The sequence below is a fragment of the Sciurus carolinensis genome, chromosome 1 (genome assembly GCF_902686445.1).
Source record: "Sciurus carolinensis chromosome 1, mSciCar1.2, whole genome shotgun sequence".
Taxonomy (NCBI): domain Eukaryota; kingdom Metazoa; phylum Chordata; class Mammalia; order Rodentia; family Sciuridae; genus Sciurus; species Sciurus carolinensis.
The window spans coordinates 12,323,271-12,343,309 of NC_062213.1; the positions used below are offsets into that span (position 1 = coordinate 12,323,271).

At 42.7% G+C, this 20,039-nt stretch overlaps 1 protein-coding gene across 9 annotated transcripts in view; it reads left to right on the plus strand.

The window, feature by feature from the left end:
* The window catches only part of Cyrib (CYFIP related Rac1 interactor B), a 140,844-nt gene that overhangs the window by 46,809 nt on the left and 73,996 nt on the right, over positions 1–20,039 (plus strand). For 5 of the 9 annotated variants that reach the window (XM_047554328.1, XM_047554297.1, XM_047554318.1 and 2 more), the window contains exon 1: positions 11,641–11,845. The exons of the other annotated variants lie outside the window; for them this stretch is intronic. The gene's annotated coding sequence lies outside the window, so the exon portion shown is untranslated. Of the gene's footprint in view, positions 1–11,640; positions 11,846–20,039 lie in introns of those variants that run through there. 9 annotated transcript variants of the gene reach the window in all.

The following is a 20,039-nucleotide window of genomic DNA, read 5'->3' on the forward strand; positions in this document are numbered from 1 at the left end:
TGGCACACATATCTTCTCACAATTCTTTTTAGTGATGGAAGAGAGTTGTGTGTAATGAAGACTAAATAAGGGTAGTAATTTAATTGTCCCCCTTTTACCCTGAGAAACCACCTGGATACCATGCTGAATGTTGCACGTTGCTTATTAGTAGAGTTTTCACCATTGATACCTCAGTGACCCAGACAGACCTTTGGAAATGAACTCAGTGGTTTTCTGACGGTGGTGTGGATGTGAACTCCTTGACCTTCACTCTGGGCCCAGGGTCCAGGCCTGGGGATTGACTGTGTTCCTGCAAACCCCCCTGGGCTCGTGAAGACAGTCCTTAACCACCTGGGCCCCCTGGTTTCGTATGGGTAAAAGATTGGATTGAAGGTGAGTTCCGAGATTCCTTCTACTTCTAAAATTAGGTGATTCATTCACAAATTCTGGCGCAGGTACTCATATATACAAATGGCCTGTTGCATAAAAATGTTAAATGTACACAAGGCCCTGGGTTTGATCCCCAGCACCAAAAAAAAAAAAAAAAAAAAATGTTAAATGTACTGAAATGGGCACAGTAGACATTCCTACAGTCCATGGGTTGAGCAGTAGCAGACCCTGGGAAGGGCGACCCTCTCCCCTTATCCTCCTTCATGCATGCATTGCTCCTGGGGACAGGCCTGCCTTCTCATTAAACCTGTGCGCTGCCATGAAGTCGGCTCCAGGACTTGAGCGAGGAAGCCAGCTAAACCAGTTCAACTTCTTATCTGGAACATTCTGCTGCCGCTACTGCCTTTTTGCAAATCTTATGCAATATCTTTGCTTCTCTCACTTCAAAAAGTCATTGTGAGAACCTAAGCTCTTCACACTTTCAGCTCATGTTGGACTTACCCGCATTGTTCTGTCTGAAGCTCTTTCAAATACTAGGTCACAGCGCTGGTGACTTTATCAACTAGGCTACTTTTGAGGAATGTTGCTTATCCGATTCTCTAGTTGCAGGGCTGTAGCCATATTGGGATTCGGAGTAGGGTTAAAACCCCAGGACTGGCTAACAGGACAGTGGACAGATGCCATCTCCTTACCTGATTGCAACTGTGTACTGAGTGCACGCCTCATGTCAGATACGGCCCCAGCCTCAGTGCCTGCCCTGGGGTACAGAGGGGTGGCACAACAGCGTGGTCTTTGCCCTGGAAGAGCTCCTAGTGTTGGAGGGACTGCACAGATAACCGTAACGACCGTGGTGATATGTGCTGTAAACGAGAGGCACTGGGCTCTGAGACACTCGCAGCGGGGCATCTGACCTGGTTTGCGCCAAGTGGCAAATTGCTGGACATAGTGAAGGGTCCAGGCAGGTGGGGGCTGGAGGTACTAAGAGCAGCATGTGATCCCAAGTGCAGAGTGGGGTCAGAGGAAGGGGTCAAGATTCAACCCGCAAGCAGCATGAGTGTCCCTATGATGTGGTGAAATGTAGGATGAGGTCTTCCTTGGGCATCTTATTCCTACCACTATCCTCCCAAAGTAGGAAGAAACATCCTCCTTCTCCATATGACAAAGGATAAATGGTTGATTGGTTGACTAATGATATTGGTGGCACATACACATTAGCCTTAGTTTGTGACCAAGATGCATTTTTCTTGCATTTACAGCAGTAGATCAAAATAAGGCTCTGAGCCTGTAGCACATGTCTATAATGACTTGGGAGGCTGAGGCAGGAGGATTGCAAGTTCGAGGCCAGCCTCAGCAACTTAGCAAGAACCTCAACAACTTGAAACCCTGTCACAAAATTAAAAAATGAAAGGACTGGAGATGTAGCTCAGTGTTAAAGCACCCTAGATTCAGTCCCTAGTACACACACACACACACACACACACACAACTTTGGACTCAGGGGAAGAGTAACATGTACCAACCCCAAATGCCCCTTTGTTCTTAAATTCACCAAAGCTTCTATTGATTGAAGCGGCTAATGGGGAAAGCTCTATCCACCTGGGAATAGTTTAATAGCTATTAGCTTATAATTAAAAGTTCAAGGTGAATTGGCTTTTCCTTATTGGCATGCTATTACCTAGTTTTCTCTCTGTCCCTATGATTCTGTTAACTCCAGTATAGTAATAACTCTCAGCCTTAAGTCTTATTTGTTTGGGTCCCGCCTGTCCTTCTTTATGTTCTTCATTTCTTTTGGCTTCTTCTGCTTCTTTTCCTCCTTTTTTTTTTTTCTTTTTCTTTTGGTATCAGGTATTGAACCCAGGGGCGCTTAACCACTGAGCCACATCCCCTGCCCCATTTTTTTGTTTTTTTATTTTGAGACAGGGTCTCACCATATTTCTCAGGGCCTTGCTAAGTTGCTGAGGCTGGCCTTGAACTTGCGGTCCTCCTGCCCCAGCCTCCCAAGTCGCAGGCAGGCATTAAGGGTGTGCACCACCACACTCAGTGCTTCTTTCCCTTTTCTCCCATCTAAACTCCCCCCTTTTCAATTGCCATCGTTTTGAACAACAAATTATTCAAAACATTTAAAAAAGAATCTATTTCATCTGTGTTCTCACCCTGTTATCATTGAGTTTTAACTTCTCTGATTCTTTCTGCCATTTCCCCACGTGGATATGTACTTTATAGGGATGTTATTCTATTATGTAGGCAGTCTTGTACTTTGCCCTTTTAATGTAGTATTCACACTTTTTCAATCAATATATGTTAACTGAGCTCCTGCTAGGCACCAGGCTTTGTTTTAGGGTTAGGAACGCATCAGAGAACAAATCAGACCCAATCTCTGCTGTCATGAACTTTGGTCTGGAGAGAGATGGTAAATAATACATGCTATGTTGGGAGGGAATAATCTGTGGAAAAGGTCTTTAGTCCAGAGTAGGATTAATGAAGGTTGGGGATGTTAATTTATAAGCAGTTACGTTCTCTCATGTTTCTGCCTTCTCCCTCTATATTTGGCAATTGATTGTTATCCTGAGGTCAGTTGATTGTAATTTATTTAGAACCTCAGGACGATACAACTTTAGAGAACTTGAGTTACTGAGCACAAACCCTTCATTTCTGAGTCAAGGAAACAGGACAGAGAAAAGACATGACTTGCTCAGGATCTTACATCCCCCTGGTAGTGAAGTAGGGTATTTAAAATTTTAGTTAAAATCGTTTCCATTAATTCATTAATTCTAAACACAGTTTTCTGTAACACTACTATGCTGTAGGGAATTTTAATTTGTGTCTGGTTTCTATTGTAAATAATGCTGTAATGAGCAACTTTATAAACATCTTAGTGAAAGTAACAAATTTATTAATAAAAGTAATAGAAAAAAACTAATATTTATTGAGTACTCTCATTTGCCAGGAACTCTGCTAAGTGCTTTCCATGAAATAAATAACCTCCTGCTGACAGTGAGGACCATGGCTCTCGTCTCTTCCAGACCTGGCTGAACCTTCTGACTCCCTGTGATCTGCACCCTTCCAAGATTGAATATTGTTTTAGTCAGCTTTTTTTGTCACTGTGACCAAAAGACCCGACAAGAACAATGTAGAGGAGGAAAAGTTTATTTTGGCTCATGGTTTTAGAAGTCTCAGCCCATAGATAGCTGACTTTGTCGTTCTGGGCCCGAGGTAAGGCATGGTGGAATATCATGGTGGAAAGCCATATGGAGGAAAGCAGCTCAGGATATGGTAATCGAAAGGAGAGAGAGAGAGAGAGAGCTCTGCTCACCAGGGACAAAATATAAACCCCAGGGGGTGACATCAGCCAAATTATATTGTTATATTGTGTGCATGTATGGATATCTAACAACAGATCCCACCATTATGTACAACTATAATGCACCAATAAAAAATGTGGGAAAAATAAAAACCTCCAAAGGCACACCCCCAGTGTGACTTACCTCCTCTAGCCACACCCTACCTGCCTACAGTTACCACCGAGTTAATCCCTATCAGTGGACTAATCCACTGATTAAGGTTGCAACTCTCATAATTTCATTTCATTTCACTTCAGAATGTTCTGGTATTGTGTTACCCATGAGCTTTTGGGGGACACCACTTATATAAACCATAAGAAATATTAAAATAGCAAATGTCAAAACCTATCACAATTAGTAATATATGTTTATTTAAGAGTGTACCAGACATTTAAACTTTGCTGAGTTTTTCCATGTTAGCTTTAACTATAGGTAATTGCTGTTTTTTTTTTTTTTTTTTTTTTTTTTTAATGCCTAATGACATTTTGAACATGGGAAGTTTCATATGTTCCTATTATTTTAGTCAGTTCTCATGGTAACTATTATTAGGTGACTTCTGTGCCTATTGTAGAGATGAGTCCTGTAGCATTATAAATGGAGCTTGGACACTGAGGGATTTACTTAATATTTACTGAAAGAAAGAAGGAAAGAGGGAGGCAAAGCAAGGAAGGTGGAGTGGTTGGTGCGGGCCAACACCTGCGGGCCCTGGGGTCAGCTCCTGCCTCCGTCTGCTGGAAGCCTTTGTGAGATACTTGTGCTCTTTTACCCTCAGCTTTCTGATCTGGAAACAAGGAGTAAGGATGTTGTCACCATTACTGTCATGATATTGTAAGGCTTAAATTTAAATTTGTGGAGACCATTTTTGTACAATGCCAGCTGAAACGAAGCAACTGATTAGGGATATTGGTGGTAATAGTTCCTTTCATCATTATATTGCAACCAAATCCTTTCCTCTTCATCACCTTTCTGTAGAACACATTAAAAAATTCTTAAAATGGCCTTGATAAATTGAAGATCCTGACTATGACTAAGGGTTCTGTTTCTCTTAGGTAAAGCTTTCATCGAACTCTGATGGTGTGATCTGTAAAGTGGGTGGAGCAGCCAAGATTAACCTCTGTTTGGCTTTGGGGTCACCGAAGGGTGACGCTCAGAAATGAATGGCCCACCCAGACATTCTTCTTCTTTCTGTTCCTCTGGTGCCATCCCTGAATTTATGGCATCTTGTCCCCACCTTCAGGCAAACCCCCTCCTGTGCCTGTGCCCTCGCTGGGGGAGGGGATGTGGTTGTCAGAGCTGAAAATGCCAAGTGGGCAGTCCTTTGTGCTGCGGGACCTCACAGTGGGCTGGAAGAGCTATTTGTGGAGAAGGGCATCTCATCCTGACTGTGCCCGCATGGATTTTTCTGCAGCCAGTGAGTCTGAAAGGGAGCAATGGGCTTTGGACTGTGAACTGCTTACAACATCAGTAACCCTTGGACCAGCCCATCCCTCCTGGGGAAAACCTTGCCTTGGGGACGGGCTTGGGAGGGGGAAGTGAAGGCATGTGCAGAAATCTTATCTTCTTTTTCCAATTAAAATCTTGGCACGAAAAAAGCTCGTCATTCTGGTCCCGTGTGTCAGCAGCAGATTCCCAGTTTGAACTTCGAGGCATTGTCCTGGCTTCGTCATCCTTCAGCTTTTCCGGCTGCAAACAATTTTGCTTCCCTCACTGGCAGGGACTCTAATAACTCCAGGTGGCTAATGGGCGGAGGGAGTATGGATCTGGGAAATAACCGAGCAGCACAAACACAGGCAGGCATGGAGGCTCGTCAGGGGAAGTGCTGGAATGGAACATTTTACCTTTATCGAGGCTGAGGAACCCTCTCTCCAGCTTAACTCAGACCCGATTTGTTAAATACGTCAGGGCGTGAATACCAGACGGGGTATTATAGAGCCCTTAAAAATTATGTACCTAAAGTACCTTTGCTAAGGAAAAGTGACCAAGGTACACGGTGAGATGGGACACAGCGGGTTACTATTCAGATATGGGAGCCATTTTTATAAAAATATATACCATCTTTATATAGATACCCCAAAAATGTTTGGAAGGGTATCCACGTGGTGTGGGTGGCTGGATCATGACTATTTATATTTTCTCCCTTTTGCTCATATTTCTTTTCAAATTCTGCTGCAATCGACATGTATTACTCATACCATCAGGGTGAAAAATGTACCTGGGGCTGGGACACCCCGTTTACTGCCCAGGCCCTCCTTTCAGCCACTCAGCATGTTTATGGACTCTTTCAGGGACTGAGCACACAGCAGGGATTGGGGTGAGCATGACAGCCCCAGTCTCTGCCTTCACAGTGATAACATTTCCAAGCTAAAAAAAAAATTTAAATAAACTATAGTTTGAGAAGGAAGGAAAAGTGCCGGGAAGGAGAAAACCAGTGTGGTGGTAGGGGATGGGTGATGGGAGGTGGGGGCAAATCTGTAGGAGCCTGTGAACCTGAAAGCCAGGAGCGGCTATCAGAAGGTGTGTCTGAGGTTCTGAGAAGGAACAGTGAACGTCAGGCAATGGGCTTCTCCCCCTTCTTGCCTGTCTGTGGGAAGGCAGGAGAAATGGGGCTTGGAGCTGCCTCTCCTGTGAGACATGTGTTCTGTTTGGAGACACGACTGAGACTCTTAGATAGACCTTTTAACTCAGGGGAAATAATGGCCATAAGGACAACTTTATGGCTCCTTGGGGATTGGTTAATGTTTTGCTAAACAACAGGAAGGTGTTAGGTTTAATTTGTTGGCTTCATTTTTGGGTTATTTTGAATAGCAGCTCTGATGTCATCTTTCAGTGGGGAATGAGCTTCGAGCTCCACCCAAGGGATTCCCAAGTCTCCCCTCCCCGCTCTTCTGCATTCATACAATATTCATTGGATCCTCAATCTTAAGGCTACACTAACGTCTTAACCTTGAGCCCCTGCTGTGATGGAGAGGTTTGAAAGGTGTCTCTTTGCTCAAGGATTTCCGGTTCATTCATCCTGGGAAAAGGAAGGGAGAAGCAGGTGATAGGCACCCCCAAATGTTCCATTGAGGAGAAGACTGGATGCAGAGGTAAGAAAAACTAGTCCATAGGTGCTTACAGGAACTGAAGGGTGTATTTGGGTTTGGATGGCAGCAAATGTTGATAGAGTACTCTCTAAGGCAGTTGGACAATGCAAATCAAGAGCCATACAAACGTTGAGATCCTTTGACCTAGTAATTACAATCCTGGGAATTAGGTCATCTTTTTTTCTTTTCTTTTTTTTAAGAGAAAAAACAAAACAGATGTCTATCATAGCAGTAATGGTCAAAAATGACTGTGTTTTGGGTTTTAGGAAGTATTTCCCTGTACAGTGTTTATGAGAGCTTTACAGCATTCATAGGAAGTGGGTAGATTCTTATACCCACTGCACAGATAGGAAATTGAGCAATTTGTTTAGAGCAATCGAGTTGCCCCAGTTCCCTAGCAGATTCGGGTACTGAACGCCAGGGCACGTGTCCTTACCTAGAAGGTTCGGTCAGAAACTTGAGGCTCAGTGTTGAGAATCAAGAAAGCAGAATGAGAGAATGAAGACTGAAAATAATTACTGAACTTAGCCTAAGCCTTGTTCAGTCTGCAATATTTTATAAATTTTATCTGGCTTAATACTTAACAGCAAATTATGGGGAAACCAAGGCTCTAAGAGGTTGGATAACTTGTGTAAGTTGTAGAACTTAAGAGGTGCATCCAGAACTTAAGAGTTGGCTTCGGTTCTGCTCTCTGCCATGTGCTTCACAAGAATGTATTGTGGGATGAGTGAATAAATGAATGGATAAATGAACAAATGGACTGGAAAGGATTTGAGGGGTTAGGATGTGAGAACCAACTTCCATGGATGATTAGACATTGTGATCCCCATGAATGACAGGTTCTTTCTCAGAGCTCTGCTGCTTCTACACACAAGACAGTTGCCCAAGCCTCTCCCAGGAGAGCTGCAGTCTTACTGGCCCTTGTGGCCACAGTTTTCCAAGACCCTTTACCTAAAAGCTGTCTTTCCTGGCTCAGCTCATCTCTTGCAAAATGCCCAGAGCTGAGTGACTTTAGAGTAAGCCAGGCATATAGGGTGTGGACCTTCAGGCTGAAGGAATCAGCCATTTCAACATGACCAGATATTCTGCAGCTATTAAAAATAATCAATGCAACTGTGTGGAAATATAAAAAAGCATTGGGAAATAGTTACACATTTCTGCAGATACTGGTTAATGCAATGTGCATACGCATGGATGAAGGTTGGAGAACAGAAATGAAAATTGTGTAAAGGTGTTGGGATTGGATGGTGTCACCATCCAGTTAGTCTGCTGAGCTAGGTACCTTGGGATCATTCCCCTTAGCTCTTGTTTCCTTTCAGCCCAGATTCAACCAGCCACAAATTCCTGTAGATCCTATATCAGTACTTAATTCTGATGCCTGTTCTTCACCCTCACTACCAGTTTCCTAGACTAGGCAGTCTTTTCTTTCTGCAGCGCTGGGGATTGAACCCAGAGCCTCACATATTCTAGGCAAGAGCATTACTCCGGAGTTACATCCTCAAGCTATCCTCCTCTTTCACATGAACCCCTCTATGGCCTCAGAGCCCCTGTACTGACTTCCATTCTGTTGTGCTGTAATCCATGTTGGACACTGAGGTCCATGTGATCGTGTTAGGAGATAAATCCGATTCTGTTTCTCCCTGGAAGCTTGTTTACTTGTTATTACTTCGAGGAGTCAAGTTGAAATGCGTTAGCATAGCAGATGAGGTCCTTTACAGTCTCATCCCCTCAGTGTCCCCCAGCCTGTCAGACTCTGCTCCTTCTGCTCCTGTTTCTTTTCTTCTTGTTACTTTCTCTTTCTCTACAAGATTAAGCCTTTGGAACTGTACCGAGAAAAGTTGATTCTTCTGTCCTAAATTATGACGAGTTATGCTGTGTTGTAATTGTGAGGTTCCAGCCCTTCCTCTCACTTAACTCCAAGCCCCTGAAAGAACAGGACCATGTGTCTCACTGTCTTCCACTTAGCCCTCAGTATGGTGCTTAGGACTTAGTAGAGGGGCAAAAATATGTGTTGATCGAATAAGTCAAGGACTGAATGAAACAGTTCGTTCTCTAAAATGTTTTACAATTGGTTTAATAAGACATAAGAATTTTAAGCCAGACATGGTGGCACACACCTTTAACTTCCCAGTGACTTGGGAGGCTGAGGCAGAAGGATCTCAAGTTTGAACCCAGCCTAGGAAATTTAGCAAGCTCCTGTCTCAAAATAAAAATGAAGAGGGCTGGGGATATAGCTCAGTGGTAAATCTGAGTTTAATCCCTCGTTCTGGGGAAAAAGAGAAAGAAAGAAAGAAAGACAACAGGATGTAGCTCAGTGGGAGAGAGTCCTTGCCTAGCATGTGTGAGTTCAATCCTCAGTATTAAAAAACGAAAAAGAAAAAAAAATTTCAAAGGAAACAGCATTTAAAGAAAGCAACACATCTTTTGAAATTTAAGAAAGTAGACAGAAGCAATGCAGTGTAAGTGGAGCAACAGACAAACTGGAGTTGACAGATTGGGTTCAGATCTTGGGTCTATCGCATACTGAGCCTTGGATTCCTCATTTATAAAACAGACATGAAAATAGTACCACATAGGATGACTGAAAGACAAAGGGGGAAATGCAAGTCAAGGGCTTACTCAAGGGCCTGGCGCCCGGTGGACTCCAGAAATGCTAGCTAGCCACAGTGATTGTGTCACCACTGAGAGGCCACTGCTCTCCTGTGAATATCCTTTCTTGGTGGCCCTCTGCTTGTTTTTGCAGTCTAAAACTTTCAAAGCTTTAGCCTCAGCTGAAATGTGATTACACTGATGAAAGATGATGAGGGATCATGGAAGAATGAATTCAGCACTTCTTGTAGGGTCTTGTTTTCTGAGCCAGCTTCCCTACATGGGATAATGGCAGAGCTTACTCATGTATTCTTACACAGGCCAGGAAGGGGCTCTGGCTCATGAGGGGAAGGTGTCTCTGAGAGGGGTGCTCCATACTCCACACAGGACTGGTCCTATTTACTGTTATCATTGCATCAGTGAGCTGCTGCTCTCTTAGCTGGATTGTAAGCTCCTTGCACTGGTATTGTGTCTGTGTTGCTCCCCAGAGATAAAATTACGACTGAAGGATGAATATTGTTGGGCATCAGATTTCTGCTCAATGTAAAGGTTCCTCATAGAGGAGGCTGTTAATTGCAGTACCAAGCTCCCCACAATTGAGATATTCAAGCTAAACGATGTTGAGGTGTTGGGATATTAGGGAAGAGTTCTGCTTTTGGTGGGATGTTGGTTAGAAGAGGTGTGTGATTGCTCAGAGCTCTTATCTAAGGGATTGGGCACATGTATGAACTTTTCTTATGGTTCAGTGAGGACAGTGTGCACATAGACAAATAGACCAATGTTCTTGAATTGGATTGTGAGGTTAGTATCAATATTTCCCAAATACCAGATCCCCCAGTTTAATCAAAATGGATGAAAATTATAATAGATACAGTGTGGAATTCCCAAGTCCATGAGTGAGACAGGTAAGATAAAGATCTGAAGCCTGGGACTCTTGCTTAATGTGTGCTTTGAGAAGGTCACCTAGCCTCTCCATGGCCTTCTTAATCCATTTCTATGTAGTGTGGTGCAATTTACATGCTGTTTGGTCTCCATGTAACTCAAGAGGAGAGACTTTATAAAGGAAAGGCACTTTTCAGGTTTGGGTGCAAAGAGTCATTCACTGGCCACATACAGTAAGGCCAACAGTTCTATTTGACTAGAGTGGGGCTTCATGATTAGGGCTTCAGAGATAGGCTTCCTGGGGCCATAAGTCTTCAGAAATCTATGCATATTTATGTACATTCTTGCATTTTCCTGGGAAGGAAAGTCTATACTTCCCTGGGATTTTCATTTGGGCACTTGACCTGTGTTCACAACCATTTACCTCCATCTTAGTGATCTGCTCAGCAAATTAAAAATACCCCTGGGAGAGGTAGGCTTGCTTATCTTTTACGCTTTAATGTTAACGAAAACAAATCTGGGAGTTTTACATCAGGATTTGGATGAGCTAGTTGGATAAGATATTCTGTTTTTATGTGTTTCACTTCACCCAAGAGTGACAGGGGAAGTAGGGAAGTAATGAAGTGGCTGTGCCCTCTGCCACATTCAAGTTCCTGGCCCACTGGACATTTCTGCGCAGCCCATCCCAAAACAAGGGTCGGATTTATCTGAAAGTGCTGTTCGTGGCATGCCACGATCAAGTGGTGTCTGGTATCTGTTCTCAGACTGATCATTTAACACCTCCCAAGGGCGTCTCCTTGATACGATCGCAGGCGATAACGGTGCATCTCTCGGCTCTGCGGAGCCTGCCAAGCGCATCTGCTCCTAGGTACCTGGTCAGAGAGGGAAAGGCGTGCCAAGAGCCCAGCCATTCCTGGCGTTGGGTGCTGGAATGTGGCAGGCAGCTCCACTGGGTTCAGCACCGAGCCTGAATGTGCGAGTCGCGAGCGCCAGTTCTTGCCCTTTTCGAGCTCGCTGACCTGAGGCAGGTCGCCGCCGCTTCTGAACCTGTCTCCCACCTCTACAAGGAGAACTCAACCTACTTAGAAGCTCTCTTCACGCGAAAGTGCTGCCCCTTTAAGGAGGGCGGGGGCGCGGAGGGGCGGCCCGCCCTCTTGCTCCCCGCCGGGCGTCCGCGCGACCACCTGTCTCCGGCCCCGCCACGCCCCTTTCCGGAGAGGCGGGGGAGAAGGGGGCGGAGAAGGAGGGCTGAGGATTTACCTTGAGGGGCGGGCGCCTGGCGCATGCGCACGGCCGGACAGGTCCACGGCGCCCTCACTTCCTGGCATTCCCCCCTCCCCCTTCTCGCCGTTACCCTGTACATCCGGGTCACTTGCCCTCCCCGCTCGGAGCCGCCGCTGCCGTCGCCGCCGCCTAGTTCGTCGCGGCTCCGCCACAGGGGCAGGTGCGGAGGGGCTCCCGGTCCGGCCGCCGCCGCTCCCCGCTCCGGGCCCGGGGCTCCCCCTAGCGCCGTTGAGGAGCCGCCGCCGCGGCTCGAGGAGGGCGGAGGAGCGGGGCTGAGAGTCTGGAGGCTCGAGGGAGGGTGAGTGATTGGTTTTTACCGTTTTCTCCTCTCCCTCACACCCTTGGCTCTCCTGCCCCGCGACCCGGTTTTGGCGGAGAGGCGGCGCGGCGGGGCCCGCGCGGGGCTGCCTAGTGCCCGGGGCGGTGGGCCCGCTTCCCCCGCGCCGCCCGGCCTGCCCGGCGCTCATTCATTCGGAGCCTCTTTTCTTCTGCCCGGTGCTTGCACTCGCACCTCCTCGCGCGTGCTCGCCGCCCCCGCGTCCTGCCGCCGCCCGTGACCTTTGGCTCCCGGGCTGCTCCGCGCGCGCCCCCTGCGCCCCCGCCCCGCTCCCGGTCCCCGCGCGGAGCCGGCGCCGGGCTCCACACCCCGATCCCGATCCCGGGGCTCCGCCGCGCTGCCCAGCCCAGCCCTCCGGGCCCCTAGCGGGGAAGTTGTTTTTATAGCCCCCAACACTTCGTTTTCCACCTGTGCGGCCAGACCTGTGCACGCGTTGACTTTTAATTCCCAGCGTTTAAAGTCCAGATGCTCAGTCCTAGGGTGTGGTCTTAGTGTGTTTCCAGACCTCAGTCTCTACTCAAATTCCAAGACTGTCAAACTCTCGTGGAAGTGGCACTTGCGGGGTGTGTGTGTGTTTTCTAATTTCGTGGCTATTCTGGGTCACAGCGAACACCTTGTTTCTTGCTTCTTCCTCTAGAAGAGCATTTGGTGGATTAATTTTCTCTGTGTATAAAATTTGACAGGTTATTATTATTTCTGCTGGTTCCATGTTGTTTTTTGGTGAGACTTTTCTTGTCTCATCCGTCAACATGTATTGAGGTCCTCCTGCGTGCTGAAGTATTCGGACGAAAATACTTCACCACCAAGTGCCAGTCTGGATTAGGCCAAGATTTTTGAAATTTGTTTACACTTTGTGCTCCCCCCACCCCCAGAAAAAAAGTTTATTGAGTTGGACATCTTTTAACTCTTTAAATGCTGTGCGAGAAATGTTTATCAGTACATTTTGTTTTCTTTTTAGTCTTGCAGTTTGGCATGCTGACATTACATCCCAGTGTTCTGTGTAGCTGAAGGAATTTCATTCACTTGGGTGTTTGGTGCCTTACTATTGTAAATCATTTTAGGCTAATGAACCTTGAGAAACACACTGATCCTTTTAATTCTTTAATTGAGCTTAATATTAGAAATAGAAGTTTTGTGTCTAGAATGACTTGATAATTGGAGCCAGTGATAGCCCATTTGTAAAGTGTTGCAGTAAACTGAAACTGCCTAATCAATGTTCATGAAATGAAATGACAGCACCCCCACTTTCGTTGTCCATCATAACAAATGTCAAGGGAGATTTTTAGACCTAACACACCTACCTACATGTCAGTATGATGACGCTGTTGCTGTCAGTATTAACAGCAGTATTTTCTAACAGCCCTTTTTTCTTGGGAGCTAGGTTTTAAAAGGGCCCTTGGCTATTTGTTTCCATTTAGATTTTGGATACTGCTTTAAAGGGAAGTTTTCTTAACTGGGTTAAGATTGCATTTTTTTTGTGACCAGCACAATGGTGCACACCTGTAATCCCAGCTGCTCAGGAAACTGAGGCAGGAGGATCTCAAGTTGGAGGCTGGCCTGGGCAATTTGGTGAGACCTTGTCCCAAACAAGTGGGGTAGTGCCTTAGTGGTAGAGAGCTTGCCTAGCATATGTGAAGCCTGGAGTTCAATCCCTAGTATTGCAGATTACTTCCTTTTTTCGGGGGGCATGGGAGTACAGAGAGGTTCTGTTAGATGATTTTTAAAAAATTAAAAATTTTAATAGTGGTGTAGTTACCTCCAAGGAAACTCTTACTTTGTAAAATGTTGTTGGACATATATAGTGTAAATTCTAGATTCTTTGAAATTAAGTAGAGGCTAGATTTTTTTCCTAAGAAAGTGATTGGTTGATCAAAGGGAGACTAGTGAATTGATTCTTGTTGTGCCAGCATAAATATTTCAACTGTTGAGTAAAGCTAAGCGAGGGCAGTTTATTTTTGATAGATTACAGGTGATATTTAACTTAATGACTTAAAGTTAATTTCTTTGGACTTTCCAAAAATAAATGCTACATGTTAAATGGTACTGCTCTTGAGATTATTTGACTGATATTTGAGATGATCATTTATCTTTACCTAGTAAACAACAATTGGTGGAGAGGTATAGAGAGACGCTTATTTTATTCCTATTCTCCTCTGGGAAAAATATGGCTTGTCACTGATACCTGCCTCTTCTTAAGTATTGGTGCATTCAACTGTAAGAGCCTATAATTTTCTTTCATTGTTTAGGGAAAACAAGACTATAATATTTGAAAATACTTGATTATGTTGTTAACGGCATGCCTCCTATTTTTGGTTTCTTTTCTGTTCCTACATCAGACTTAAGGACAGTTTTGCCTGGTGGATAGTGAATACTCTGTTATCGAACTGTTGAATGAATGGCAAGGTCTGAGAGTCTTGGAGTAGAACCGCATTTTGTAATTATGTAGCAAAAGTTATAGAGAAAGAAGGTGATTGCTTTGAGCTTCATTTTTCTGAAGCATCTTGCATATTTTGAAAGTTGCATATATTAGGTTATTTAAATTATTTCGTGATCTTTAGGGGAGAAAGTACAACAGACTCACCATTTGGTGTTACCATTTAGTTCCATAGAATGGGTTTGTTTACTTAGAAAGGGTATTCAATACATGTATCTTGTCAGCATTGGTGAACAGTAGTCAATTCAGAGAATTTTTTGTGCATTTAAAGTTTCTAAAAGTCAGCATAAAAATTCTTGGATGTGTGAGCTCATCCTGTATTATGATCAGTTCACTAAATTAGGTTTATTTTTCATAGAATTTTTTTTTCATGTAGCAGAAGTGGAGGGTGTAATCCAATAATACAATGGTAATTTGCAGTTTGAGTGGTGGTGCTGATAAATTAATAATAATTAACACTTGCATGTTGTCCACTGCTAGCCAGGCAGTGTTCTAAGACATGGTTTAATCTGTTAAGTAGGCATTAGTATTCTGGTCAGACATCTGAGAGAACAAGTAACAGCTAATAAGTAATAGGACTGTGTCCTGACTCTTAATTATTGTGTTGAAATATTGAACACTGAACTATACCTCAAATTGTTTATATATGTAGTAGGTAGGTTTTATGATATCCTTGCAAGATATAGGTTAGCTTCTAGTTATTTCCCAGTTAACTTTAGGAAAGTATAGGTCAGAGAGTTTAGATAATTTTTGCAAGTACACTTCTAGGTGAGATGTAGAAGTTTGGCTTTTATGACTGATAATCTTTGGTAAAATTCCATTTTGACATACTAATTTGAAGCTATATATTTTATATTATTTGGAGGGTATCCTTAAAACAGCAAATCTCAAAACTTTCAGCTCCCACATAGGAGAGAGATAATGTTTACTTGTTCTGTACTGTTCCTGTGAGCATATACAGGATTATGATTTCTTACTCACTAACCATAGCTTTACCCCTTTCCACTCATGCAAATAAATGGAATGCAAATGTGTGACATTTGTAAAACTTTCAAAATGAGGAAATCATTCTTAGAATTTTGATTCTTTAAATATATAGATTGCTTGTCATGCTTTCAGGTAATCCATATTTTACTGAATACTAGTTTACATCAAATATTTTTAAGAAAATATTTACTAAGAAAAAATTTATGACATTCCCAGATTCTGTTATTCAGGGGTTATTTATGCCGTTTCTCTATTCTTAGGGTAATAGAGAATTGAATGCACTTAAGTTTAAAATAAACCTGAGATTTATTAGGTCTTGAAAGAGGCTTTGGTGTGTGTGCGTGCATGTGTGTATATGTGCACAGGATTCAACTCAGGGTCTTGTACAAGTTAGGCATATATTCTACCATTGAGTTGCACCACTAGTCCCTGTAGTAGACTTAGGTAGTTTGTTGGCTATACTCTTAGAGATTCTTCTCATTGTAAAATTTTATTACCATATGTATGGGCAAAATCATTGCGTTTAATTGATAACATGAAGATCCTCAGATTATAAAGTAGGAATAACAATGTCTGTATCATGCCTTAAACATCATTGTGGAATTCTTATGTTAATTTCTATGCAACAAAATAGGGAAGGCAGGAAGATATAATTTCCTTGTTACCAGGCACAATATTTGGTATATGACTTCTCATTAATTACCTAAATAGTTAATGAGCAACGTATAATAGTGAATAAAACATTTGTGGTTCCTCCTTACAGTAGAAGATAGAGAAAAGTAGACACTGTAATTGCAGTGAGAATGTGTTACATGTGTACCCACTCTTAAGGAGTCAAGATAAACCTTCCTCCACTTTGTATTAAATACCTCCTAAACTAAGACTTCAATAGTGGACTGACTAATCCAGCAAAAGGGAGAGTGAATGGAGGCATGAAGACCAAAAACCTTAAGACGAGAGGTCATGTTAGAAACTGATACTGGCTCTATCTGACTGTAACACAGAATGTGAAAGAGGAATGGGAAAGATGAAATTAAAGAAGTAAACCTTAGGGCTGTGTGCATGAGTCATGTTAACAAACTCAGTTCAGTTTGGACTGAAAGCAATGGGGAAATCATTCTAGGATTTTAACAGCAGAGAGTAAAATACTCTTTTTGAAAGACTGCTTTTAGAGACTTGATTAAGGTGAAATCAGATTGGACTCAGGAAGAAAGTTAATCAGTTTTCAGAGTTCAGGAAAGAACTGATAGTGATCTATACTTTTGATAAAAAGGGAATGGTGTTAAATTGATAAGATTTGGTGATTACGTGGTGTGGGTAAAGTTTCACCCCAAAAACTGGGAGCTACTTTTCACATAAAGTTGAGATGCTACTTTGTGGGGTGGAGGGTAAAATAGATGTGTTTTCAAATAAGTGTTTTCCCTTGACTTATTACGTTGTTAGTCATTGATTGTGAGCTGATCCACCCCAAAATAGGAATATCAGACTGGAGACTCGTGATATTTCCATGAGTCAAGCGTTCATTTTTCACAGAACCCAGAAGCAAGCTAATAACTACTTTAAAAAAAATACCTGATACCTGTGTCAGGGAGGCAGAATCTAAAACCCTAAGGGTCACCTCCAGGTGGAGACTGCCTCCCTTTACTGGATGCTCCAGTCAGTAAAATCATGAGTCACATAGGCAGGGAGCTTAAAATGGTCATTAGGGTTGTGGGGCCCCAAATTAGCACTTTTCTATATGCACCCCTCCCTGATTGGAAGAATTTCTCTGGCATTTATAGGATAGGGAGGTACAAGCATATAACTTATCAGTTCCTGCTACAAATGACAGTACACTGAACTGACCCAAAGAACTCCACCCATCCATCTCTTTTGCTCCCTGAACCATTGGAAACCCTGCCCAAATGCTATTAATTGAATCTGAATGTCTTCTCTCCCCTGAGTGCCTGTATCCAAGAGAGCTGTAACATTTTTGAGTCCTTCCCTAATGTTCCCTGGGCAATCTCAGGTGGTTATGCCTGCCTTTTAGTCAGTCCCTCCTGTCCCAAATCATGTTTCTCCTTACAGCAGAGGAGTTTGAGGGTTTGGAAGCAGGAAGAATTCAGGGGATGTGGAGGGAGAGATCAACTCTGCCAGTGATCAAGGCTTTGCATTCATTTTCACTTGTTCCCTCTCAGTTCAACCAAAGAAATTTCTAATGCTTTTTGGTTCACTAGAAACTTTGTAATTGGCAGCAAGGATAGCATTACTTACACCTCATATTTTGCTTGGGGGATTTCTTGACTTCACAGTCTATTTGCTTTTTACCTGGGCCATGAGACTGGGCCCACTGCTGACCCATCCCCTCCTCTCCAGGCCTAGAAGAGAATGAACAGCCAAGCCACCATTTGGGTTGCCAGTTTCAATTTTACTTCATTTACTGCACAGTTTCTAAACATTATTAATTCAGATCTTGTTTATGAATAGGTAGGTAGTGTGTGTCTCCCAACCCACTGCAACTAGGCTCACTCTCAGATCCCTGAATGTTCTTTCATTGTCCAGAACTTGGCCCTTTATTTTTTCTCTTAAAGTCATGGCTCTGTAAGCATCCTATCCTTGATGCCAAAACTGGCAAGAACCATAATTTGAGATTTTATTCTATTGTAGGCTAATAGTTATCCTTTCATATTTTCATGGATGCTGGTAGAAGACATGAGATTCTTGAACCAGAGATAGAGAACAGTTTTTTATTCTTTATAATAGCAGCAGCCAGAGTATCAGCATTTGTGCTAATTTCTGACCCTCAGTCTACAAGGTGTCATGAAGAGGGCTAGGTAGTGCTTGCATACCCACTGGTGAACTTTGTTACTGAAGAGAAGTTCTGAGATTTGAGAATCAAATCTTTTATGATGAACTGTAAGCTTGCCTGTCCTTCTCTGGAAGAAAACACTGTCTTTATTTTTCAAGGCTGTTCACTGGAACAGACATCCTGGAAAAGATAGTATGGAGCAAAAGACATTCAATACCTTTCCTTGCAACACATACAAAAGAGATCTATGGAGAATTATTTCCCCACATATGAAATTATCCCTCAATAAATATGATTTTAAAAAAGATTTCCTGGCATGTAGTAGTAGTAAGGGCATGGTAAGGCTATTTATTTACTTGATTTTTTTTTTTTTGGTAGTAATCTGTTTGTAATGACCTTTATAGAATTTTGAGGTTATTTTTCTCTAAGGCAATTTGGCAACTGTTAATATACTCAGAAAAAGAAATGACTGACATGTTCAGACATCCCCTCCCCCCATGCACTCCCCCGTACTGGGAATCGAGCCCAGGACCTCACATTTGAACATGATAGGCAGGTGTTGTGCCACACTGAACTCCCTTCCCAGCTCTTTTTATTTTATTTTGAAACAAGTTGCCCAGGCTGGCCTCAGAGTGACTCCTGAGGAGCAGGCATTATAGGTATGTACCACCACATTCAGCTAAGCACAACATTTTTAAGGGAGTCTTCTTTCCCATTATATAAAGGGGGCAGTATAAATTAGAAGTGTAAGAGAGCCTAATGGCATGGGGAGGTTTAAACATGCAATCATGTCCTTTCCTCTTCTCCATCCTTTTCCCCTTCGTCCCTCCCTCCTTACTCTCTTCCTCGCCTCAGTTCCTTTCTGGCTTCTTTTCTTTCTCTTCTCCCTTCTTCCCTTCTAGCTCTATCTATTATCATTCATTATTATCATTATCATTATAAACTCATCCAGTTATTTTTCGTAAACATGCCTTTTAAAAATATTTGGAAAATAACTTGATTATTAATTATATTTGAATTTATTTTGTGTTAACTAGTACATGTTTTTCTGATATTTCTTATATATTTAACAAGTCATTTTCACAAGTACATAGAAGTGAACTTCATTTATTCCATTCATTTGGGTCAAAGTGTACAGGAATTGAGAGACTTGGAAAGGTAAACTAATCTAGCTGTGGCGGAGTCACTTTTAAATTGCTAGTGGGTAAAAGTAGGTGCTTGAGTGTGTACGTACAGATATATAATAACAGATCCCACTGGGTATAATTATAATGCACCAAGGAAAAGCGGGGAAAGTGCCTGAGAATCAAGAACTGAAGCATTTTGGAAAGAGTCTTCTCAATAATCGAGAGTTCCTATATTAAAATGTGACTGTAATTAAATTGAAGCTTTTCCTTTTATTTATAGAACAATTTGCTGAAGCAGTATTAAAAATGCGTAGCCTGGGGTTGCGTTGGCAAACCTTTGAAATGGGTGTGCCAAAGTTCACCGTGGTATATGTGATGGTGACAACTGGCCAGTATTCTGTCTTTGGTATGTGGTGCTGATCCTCCTTAGTAGTCTATTAACATATATAATATTTGTCTTTTAAGAACTTTATTTTAGATGATTACTAATGTTCTTTTAAATCAACTTTTAAAAATCATGTTGTTTTATTATATGGATTTTTAGTGAAATTAAATTTCTTAAAATCATTTTCAATTTGCTGGGTTTGGGTAGAGAGATAGCCTGTGTATTTATATCTGTCTATCTATCTGTTCATCTATCTATCTATATTTATTTATTTATTTACTTTTGGTACTGGTGTTTGAACCTAGAGCCTCACACATGCTAGGCACAGCTCTATTTAAATAATTTTTAAAAGAAATCTAAACACTTTATCATTCTTCCTGATTGAGGAACTTTTCGTGAAGTCCTATCACTGTTTCCTGTCTCTCAGATCTCCT